The 10000-nt window shown below is 49.2% G+C and overlaps 2 protein-coding genes across 7 annotated transcripts in view; both read left to right on the top strand.

Annotated features, from left to right (window-relative positions):
- LOC125047764 overlaps nt 1-10000 on the top strand; it is a 204950-nt gene that overhangs the window by 158071 nt on the left and 36879 nt on the right. The window lies entirely within an intron of this gene.
- LOC125047763 (ras-associated and pleckstrin homology domains-containing protein 1-like) overlaps nt 1-10000 on the top strand; it is a 159137-nt gene that overhangs the window by 38967 nt on the left and 110170 nt on the right. The window lies entirely within an intron of this gene.

The raw sequence follows: 10000 nt of genomic DNA on the forward strand, positions 1-10000 counted from the left end.
TTGTTGTTGTTGTTGCAGTTGTATGTCATTGTTATTGTTATTGTTATCGTTATTATTGTTATTGCTATTTGTATTGTTATTGTTATCATGATAATCTATTATGGTTATTTGTATTAGTATTATGGGTGTTTTTATTACAGTTAACGCATTGTTTCAAGTATTATTATTGTCGATGTCATTATCATTATTATGTACTGATATTGTCATTGTAATTACATTTTGTATTCTTGGTGTAATTGTTATTGCCTCGTATTTCCATTATTTTTTTATAATCGTATTCGTTAGTATTGTCATTGTCGTTGTTATTGTTATTTTGTTTATTATCACTGATGTTTTTGTGTAGATATTCATGTTATCGTCATTGATAGTTTAATTACCTACATATTTATTGGTTTAGAACTTGATAGCTTAATCCTTCTTTATATGTTCATTGTAACTGATTTGCGAGCAGATTTTATACAGTAGTCATCATCATCTCACGCGTGTACACATGGATGTGACGCGCGCAGTACATGATGCAAAAAGTCTCCTATGATATAGAAAATCTCCATTTTATTGTACGTCGCCCTACAGTTTGCGAATGTCGATACAATTTGCGAATGCCGAAGTATGTCGTAGAGGGAAAGTAGGGGGTATGGGACAGGAGGAGGAGGAAGAGTGTGAGGTAGACTAGGAGGATAAGGGGTAAGGAAGAGGAGGAGGAGGAGGACGTCGAGGGAGAGAAGGTGGAAGGGAAGGTGAGGGAGGGGCGGAGGAGAAAGGGGCTTGACAGCGTGAGGGAAGGAAGGCGGAAAAGAGTAACGGGAAAAGGGTACGGGGAGGGGAAGGGGAGATAGGGAAGGTTTAGGGCAGAGAAGAAAAAAAGAAAGGGGGAGAGGAAGAGGGGGAGATGGTTGGGGGCCTCGGTGATGTGTGTGCCAGACGGTGGCGATGACGCCTCGTGACGTCACAGAAAGGGGCTGCGGGGTGCCTCCATTTCGCAGCCTGATTCATGCGCGGGGCCGAGGGAAGATCCGCGAGCGCCATGCACTGGACCTTAGTCATGGCAGATGGGGGAAGGAGTGGGTCATGGGGGGTCTGGCTAGGCTTTTTCTTCTTCCTTTTCTGTCTTTTCTCTTCGGGATTTCGGTGATGGGTGCCATTTATTTGGGTTGGGCCGCTCTTGGGCGGAGTGGGCGGAGTGAGAGCTGCGCTCTTGTATATTAGCACACAATGGAGCATGGCATTGGGGCACGTACGGTGACCGTCATGATGTGTGTTTGTGTGTGTGTCTGCCAGTCTGGATAAGTATGGGTATATGAGTATGAGTGTGAGTGCGAGTATTAGTACAAGTCGGTAGGTAGTGGGGGGTGGGTCATAGGTGCGAGGGTGATAGAAAAGTGTCAAGAAAAAAAAACGCGTTTTTTCAGGGACATTATAGGCAGCACCTTCCATTTTCTTTTTTTTTCATGTCCTGCGAAGACCGCCGCGCATCTTACATGGCGGCGATGTCCATGAGTTGAACGATTGAAATGGATGAGTTGACAGCTGTTATGTGTCGCCAGTCGGGCGGTCGACAGCTCTCATTACCATAGTTAATTGTTAGTCTTTCTGACGTCCTCCAATGCCTCTCTCCTCTCTTACATCCTCATCCTCCAAAGTCCTTCCTTCAGCGTCCTTGGAGGCCGCTTGCCTCCGCTCTCTCTCAAGATGGGTCGTCCGTCGCGGCGCCTTCTTCAGGACATGGCTGGCGGTGTCCGGCCGCTTGGCACTCTCGCTGCCAGGCCCACTGGAGCTGCTCGCGAACTTGTGCAGCGCTACCGGCGCAATGCCCATGTATGGCTACCCGATGTGTGAATGTGGGTGGAAGGGAAAGACCCTAGGCGCGGGCATGAAGTGGAGAGGGTCTGTTGGTTGCACAGGTCGGTTGCGAGTGTCCTCTCTGCTGCCCTCTCTCCCTCCATCGTTTTTTTTCGCTCTCCTTCCTTCCCATCCTCCCACCCTATTTATTTCACCCTTCCCTTCTTTACTCCCTTCCTCCCCTCTCCTCCCTCTCCCCTTTCCGCAATGTGCGTGACCTGATCGCATGACCTACGTTCGTCAGGACTCTCTCTCCTTGATCCGCGCGTCGGCCCCAGGTCCCTCGTGGAGGCGCCGGGGGAGTGAGAGGCGCTCGAGTGGAGGCCTGGACAAAGCCCGAATTATCCGCTAACGAGTTTTGATTGTGCGGGACATTAGGCCAAACGGCGTATCTTCTTGCTAGGGTTAACGAGGAGGACAACTGGGTCGTGCTCTTTGACGCTCGCTCGCTATTTTCGCTTAATGCACACTCCGTTCCCTCTGTACTCGATTCAGTGGGTATTTTTTCTTTTTCTTTTTCTTCTTAGCAGTCTTTTACGTGTATTTTTTTCATTCTTTCTTTCTTCTCATAAAACTTTCTTATCCTTCTTTCTATGCAGTTACCAATTATTTCGCAACTTCAGTGTTGATAATAGTTTATTTCAATATGAATACTAGTTTCATTTTATTTTCTGTGCATTTTCTCCCTGTGTTCATTTCTCGTTTCTGTTCGCATTTTTCTTTATTCCCATTTTGTCCTTCCTGCGTCTGTTTGCCTTCCCGGCGCGCGCCCAGGCCCGCCAAGACGACGCTTCCAGGAAGACGGCTCGAACGGCTTCTCCGAAAGTCTACGGCGGTTTGGCAGAAGGATCGGGGCGAGCTCAGTGGTTTGTTTAGCGTATTTTTGTTTGAGTTTTTTTTCCTGTCTTTTTCGTAGAAAGAAAGACAAAAAGATGTGAGATAATTTTTGTATTTAGGGTTTTCGTAGAAGGGAAACGAAATAGAACTGAGTAGGTGTATAGTTCTTGTGGCATGTCGCCCTCTCTCGCCATTCCGTTTGTCTGCGTAGAGGGACGAGGAAGAAAAGGAAGAAGGAGAGGGAGACGGAGACGGAGACCGAGACGGAAAATGAGACCGAGACCGAGAGATAGAGCACAGGAGGCTGGAAAGGGAGAGCTTGAGATCGCGGAATATTGACAAGGGCAGTGTAATTTCCTGGGTAACCGAGATTTTCCACGTGTTCTGATTGATGTGCTCTCTCTCTCTTTCTAACTCCCCCTCTCTCTCTCTGTCTCTCTCTATCTATCTCTATCTCTATCTCTATCTCTCTCTCTCTCTCTCTCTCTCTATCTCTCTCCCTCCTTCCCTCTCCCTCTCCTCTCCCTCTCTCCCTCTCTCTCTCCCTCTCTTTCTCCGTCCCTCCCCCCTCCCTCCCTTATTCCCTTCTCTCTCTTTTTTTACCCCTTCTCTTACTCTCCTACCTCCCGGGGGCAAGGGACATGTCCGAAGTGATTCAGAGGAACCTGCGCTGCGTCGTGGCTGCCGTCTGTTGTGGAGGGAAGGCTTGGGCGGAGAGCCATTAGATGGTCATTTAGAGATTTTTTCTAAGTCATTCCCAAGGAGCCTTCGAGTCAGATTTAAGTCATAACGGCGATTTGATTTTTTTCTTGGTTAAGAGGATACCTTTTCGGCAAGTAAGTTTTTTTTTTTTTTTTTTTTCATTGTTCCCGTGAATTCGTAAGAAAAAAACAAATTCTGTTGTATATAGGTCTATTTACCTTTCTTTCATATATCTGACTATAACAGTGTGTGTAAGCGTGTGTGTGCGGTTCTGTGGTTACACGCATGTATCCGCATGTGTCCGAGACAGCCCAAACAAGAGGTGATCCTCCATCACTCACTCCTTCCTCCTCGTGATGGCTGTGACACGTAGTAAGGTGTCACAGCCATCGTCTGCCACGCCGTAAAATGGCGCCGTTCTGCTCGTCGCTCCCGCTCCTCTCACGCCGCCTTGTGCCACCCTTGACGCTGACATGACTCATGCTTGCAGTGGCGAAGGCACGGAGGCAGCATCGGTGAGGAAGGAGGTGGAAGAGGTGGAGGTGGAAGTGGAAGTGCGCTGACACGACCCAAGGGCGGCCCGTGGCTCCAATCAGGAGGCCTCTTCCCTCCCTCGATCCGCAGACAAAGGAAGGGGCGAGACTTGCACTGGCCCCCGCGGGAAAGGAGAGAGCGACGCATGAGGAGGATGGGAAGGGCTGCAGAAGGTGAGCGGTGACGGCAAAGGAGCATACTAGAAGAAATAAGAAAAAGAAAGAAGAAAGAAAGAGGAAGAAAGATGATAATGAGCGGAGGAGGAGCTGGTGCTATGAGCGGGACGGAGAGGTGATTAGGCACGGGCGGCCGGCGCACCTGTTCTGCTCCCCTTCCTCCGCTGCGCCCGATGTCTCCTACGGGGCTTCCAGGGCACGCACGAGACTTAGCGGGCGTGGGCGGCAGGAGGGCTGATCCAGTCCATCCTCGGACGATTCCCAAGATGATAGGCGTCCGGGTATGGCCACGAGGGCACATCTTGGGCACAGGTGTTGGCGCTGCGCATCGCCGCTCGACCTGGCCGCCGTAAAGTATAGGGGCTCGTTAAGATAATGGAGACGCGGCGGGATTCGATGATCCCCTGCCCTCGCATGGGCCCCTGCTCGTTCCCTTCCTCACCCTCCCCTACCCCCTACTCCCTCCTCCGTCCTTCCCCCTATTCCCTCCTCCCTCCTTCCTTCCTCCTTCTTTCCTCCTTCTTGCTTCCTCCTTCCTTCCCGTTCCCCCTTCCCCTTCCTCTTTCCCCTTCCCCTTCCCCCTCCCCCTTCCCCTTCCCCCTTCCCCCTCCCCCTTCCCCCTTCCTCCTTCCTCCTTCCCTTATTTCCATCTTCTCTCCTGAAGCCTCCTGTCCTCGAGTCCTCCATACACCCCTCCCCCTCCTGCCGAGGACCAGCCGCCGTCCTCGTTATGCTACTCGGCGGGGGAGTCCCCTGAGGGCCGATGGAGATCGGGGATTCCAACCACGCTTTGGTGCGTGGAGTCCTTCTCGGTCCTTCCCTTCATCATCCTTCAACTTCCCGCTTTTACTTTTCCATGCATCTCTCCGCTTCCATCACCTGTTCATCTCGCTTCTCTCCCAAGCCTCTCACCTCCCCCTCTCCCCTTTACATTCCTCCTCTCTCTGTCATCTCCCTGTTCCTCCTGCCCAGCCTCTTCTCTTCCTTCCTCTTTCCCTTCCCTCTCGACCCCATCCCCTATCCATCCCTCCCCTCCCCTCCCCTCCCCTCCCCTCCCCTCCCCTCCGCTCCCCTTCCTTCCCCTTCCCTCCCCTTCCCTCTCCTTCCCTCCCCTTCTCTCTCCACCCCATCCGCTCCCCTTCCCTCCACTTCCCTCCCCTTCCCTCTCCACCCCATCCGCTCCCCTTCCCTTCCCTTCCCTCCCCTCCCCCCCCCTCCCCTCCCCTCCCCTTCCCTCCCCTTCCCTCCCCTTCCCTCCCCTTCCCAATGCAGCAATTTATTTGTGACAGGTGATTGGGGTTTGTGTTATGGCAACGGCCCTTACGCTACTGAGGGAGCCTGCGGTGATAATTTGCCTGATTGTCTTTATGAAGAGGGATGGCCGGCGCGCTTTCCTTCCCCGCCTCCCTCTGCTCCAACCCTCCCTCTCCTTTCCCCTCAACTTATACTTTCCCTCCTCATTCGCCTCCTTCCTCTAGCCTTCCTTCTCTATCTCTCCACGGTCTTCTTCATTCTTCCTTTTTCCTATCTTTATCGCACTGTGCTGTGTGGCGCACTGCTAGTGTTTTCATCTAGCAATCTTGCTGACCTGCGTTCAATTCCCGCGCTGCCAGTGCATGGGAACCCCGGCCATTCTTGGAGTGTAATTTAAAAGCCAAACAGACAGCCTGACACACCGAACCATTGTAACAGATGGAATTAACTAAACTATATATATATATATATATATATATATATATATATATATATATATATATATGTATGTGTATATTATTATTATATATATTATTTATTTATTCCCCTTTCCCTCCCTTCACCCTTTTTCCCTCCCTCTCCCTCTACCCCGTCCCTTTCCCTTGCCCTCCTTTTACCCCTTTCCCTTCCTTTCCATTCGCTTTCTCCTTTCCCATTCTTCCTTTTACTTCCATCTCAAACCTCTTCTCTTCCCCTTATCTCCCCGTTCTAAAAGGGAATTGAAAAGAGAACAGAGATTGAAGAAATAACAAGGAGAGAGAAGAAAAAAGAATGGAAGGGGAAAAGGAAAAGAAGGAATGAAGAGAAAAAGAAGAAGAAGGAGAAGGAGAGGTACAGGTGGAGGAGGAGTAAAAGCAGAAGGCAATAACAGATAAACCAAAACGAGAATAAATGGCGAGAGAGACGAAAACGATCTAAACCGCATCAGAGGAAATTTTTGGAAAAGGGAAGGAGGGGGAACGTGTGATGCGAAGCACTGTGAGGGCGTGATAGGTTAAGGGAGGGAGGAAGATGGTCACCCGAAGGAAAAATTCGGAAAGTGTCATGTGAAGAAGGGAAGAAGGGACTGGAGGGGATAGGAAGGAGAATGGAGGGAGAGGACAAGGGTGCGAAGGAATAATGGGGCTGGGCGAGGAAAATGAAAGGGAGAGGGAGGAAGGGAAGGAAGGGGAATGTAAAGATTAAAATAGAGGAAGGGAAAGAAAAGGTAGAAACTGCCCGTGGCGACAGCGAGCGAAGGAGAAAGGAGAACAGATAGAAGTAAAAGTATTCTGACATGAGGAAGTGTGCAAGATACGGGAGCAGGGGACGATCAGGCGGAAAGAAAACGAAAATGTAAAACAGTAGAATGGAAATGGTGAGAGTGACAACAAGACCAGAACTGAGAGAGAGAGAGAGAGAGAGAGAGAATATGATAGAAAGAGACATAGGAAAACAAGAGATAGAGAGAGAGGGACGGACAAGAGATCTGGCGGAGGTCCGGTGTCTGGTGTCGGTGACGAGGGCGCCAGGCGTCAGCTGCGGCTCATGATTCATTCTCCGGTTGGCTCTCGCCGCCCGTCAGCCCGTCCGTTCGAAAAGCCGCCCGTATGCCCGTCAGCTCGTCCGCTTATCGGCCCGTTCACCAGCCCGTCTGTGCGTAGTCCGGCCGTCAGGCGTGCGTCAGCCGTCTATCCGTCAGCCCGCCCGTCAGCCCGCCCGTCAGCCCGCCCACCCGCCCGCTTGTCGGCCCACCGCTGGGACTCATAACGTTTGTGTCAATAGATACAAAGGCTTGCGAATTACCTGACATGGCAAGCGTTAACGGCATTGACGCGGACGGGGGGCCTGTCATAAATGTTTAAGTAGATGCGTAAATCATCGACCTTCGCCCATCCCTCTATCCCAGCATCCATCCTGTCTCTGTTCCTCTGCTCTTAGGTCCTCCTGTCTCTTTATCTCTCTGACCTAACACTATTCTTTTCCTCTGTGCCTCTGTTCCTTCTTTCCCATATACTTCTCTCCCTTTGTTTCCTATTCATATCTCCCTCTGTTTTCTCTCCTTCCTTCCCTCGGTCCCCTCAACCTATCTTCCTTTTATCTCCATCCTTCTTATTCCTTTTCTCTCCACACCAATATCTTATTATCCTTCTTTCCTCTATACCTCTTGCTTTATAATCCTCTCCCTCACATCCTCAGTTCATATCGTCCTTTCCCTCTGTCTCTGTCTATCTCTGCCTCCATTCTTCCCTTTCGTTTTCTTTTTTCAATCCCTCCATCTTTCCTTTCTCGCCTTCTCCCCATTCGTCCGTGGGTTCTGTCCTTCTTGCACTGACCGCTGTGTGTCCTTTCCTGCTGCTCTGTTGTGTCGCGCTCTCCCGATGCCTTTCCCTTGTCCTCTTCTTTCCTTCGCTCTCTCCTGCTCTTCTCCCGATGCCTTTCCCTTGTCCTCTTCTTTCCTTCGCTCTCTCCTGCTCTTCTCCCGATGCCTTTCCCTTGTCCTCTTCTTTCCTTCGCTCTCTCTCTGCTCTTCTCCCGATGCCTTTCCCTTGTCCTCTTCTTTCTTCGCTCTCTCTCTGCTCTTCTCCCGATGCCTTTCCCTTGTCCTCTTCTTTCTTTCGCTCTCTCTTCTGCTCTTCTCCCGATGCCTTTCCCTTGTCCTCTTCTTTCCTTTCGCTCTCTCTCCTGCTCTTCTCCGAGGGCCTTTCCCTTGTCCTCTTCTTTCCTTCGCTCTCTCTTCTCTGCTTTCTCCCGATGCCTTCCCTTGTCCTCTTCTTTCTTTCGCTCTCTCTTCTGCTCTTCGCTCGATCCTTTTCCCTTGTCCTCTTCTTTCCTTCGATCTCTCTCCTGACTTCTTCTTCTCGATGCCTTTCCTTGTCCTCTTCTTTCTTTCGCTCTCTCTCCTGCTCTTCTCCCGATGCCTTTCCCTTGTCCTCTTCTTTCTTTCGCTCTCTCTCCTGCTCTTCTCCCGATGCCTTTCCCTTGTCCTCTTCTTTCCTTCGCTCTCTCTCCTGCTCTTCTCCCGATGCCTTTCCCTTGTCCTCTTCTTTCTTTCGCTCTCTCTCCTGCTCTTCTTCCTGCCGATGGCCTTTCCCTTGTCCTCTTCTGTCCTGTTCGCTCGCCATCTGTCTGCTCTTCTCCCCGATGCCTGTTCCTTGTCCGCTTCTTTCCGTCGCTCGCTCTTCTGCGCTTTCTCTCGATGCCTTTTCCCTTGTCCTCTTCTTTCCTTCGCTCTCTCTTCTGCTCTTCTCTCGATGCCTTTCCCTTGTCCTCTCCTTTCCTTCGCTCTCTCCTCTGCTCTTCTGATACTCAGCCGCTGGTGCTGCCTCGTGTATTTCCTGTGTTGGTTCTGATAGCTGTCTTTTAAGCATTTTGTATTTCTATTGCCAATCTGAAGTGTCCAAGTTCTCTTCGTGGTATTTTATTATTGTTATATATATATATATATATATATATATATATATATATATATATATATACATATCACATATGTATGTATGTATGTATGTATGTATATATGTATATATGTATATATGTATATATGTGTGTATGTATATATATATATATATATATATATATATATATGTATGTGTGTATATATATATATATATATATATATATATATATATATATATATATATATATATAATCTTCATTTTCCCGTTGTTGGCGAAATGTTGTTGTTAGGTTAGGTTAGGTTAGAAATGTTTATTTGGATTTGTTTTTTATTGCTGTATAAACCGTATATGTTTTGGCTGATGTATGCGCTTAGATTTGCCTTATTTTTTGTTCATTTTAGTGCTCCTGAAAAGAGAGGTCTGAAGAAGGTTGTGGAATATTCTGTTCATGATTATAAGCACACATTACAAATAGGTGCTCTTATAGTTTATGTATTTGGAGGTCAACAAATAAAAGTAAACAATAAAAGTTGACTACTTACATAGAGAAAACAAATAGAACGACTGAAAATGAAGAAGAAAAGCGCACAATGCTAACAATGAAAAGGACAGCGAGTAGCGTTGCAGGATCGGTGGGGGGGGGGGGTTATTATCAGGGCCGAGGAGCCGCGGGCGTGATGAGGGTTGTGCCACGGGGCTTATGGCTGCCATTGGCACTCTTGGGTGGTGCGGGGCGAGGGGGGAGAGGGGGTCAAGGGCCACCTGCTCTGTCCATCATGTGACCAGCGGCCTTCTCTCTCTCTCTCTCTCTCTCTCTCTCTCTCTCTCTCTCTCTCTCTCTCTCTCTATCTCTCTCTCTCTCTCTCTCTCTCTCTCTCTCTCTCTCTCTCTCTCTCTCTCTCTCTCTCTCTCTCTCTCTCTCTCTCTCTCTCTCTCTCTCTCTCTCTCTCCCTTTCTCCCTTTCTCCCTTTCTCTCTCTCTATCTCCCTTTCTCTCTATCTCCCTTTCTCTCTATCTCCCTTTCTCTCTTTCTCCCTTTCTCTCTATCTCCCTTTCTCTCTATCTCCCTTTCTCTCTCTCACCCTTTCTCTCTCTCACCCTTTCTCTCTATCTCCCTTTCTCTCTATCTCCCTTTCTCTCTCTCTCCCTTTCTCTATCTCTCCCTTTCTCTCTCTCTCTCTCTCTCTCTCTCTCTCTCTCTCTCTCTCTCTCTCTCTCTCTCTCTCTCTCTCTCTCTCTCTCTCTCTCTCTCTCTCTCTCTCTCTCTCTGTCTTGTTATTC

Source organism: Penaeus chinensis, chromosome 42, assembly GCF_019202785.1.
Source record: "Penaeus chinensis breed Huanghai No. 1 chromosome 42, ASM1920278v2, whole genome shotgun sequence".
In the NCBI taxonomy this organism is placed as follows: Eukaryota; Metazoa; Arthropoda; class Malacostraca; order Decapoda; family Penaeidae; genus Penaeus; species Penaeus chinensis.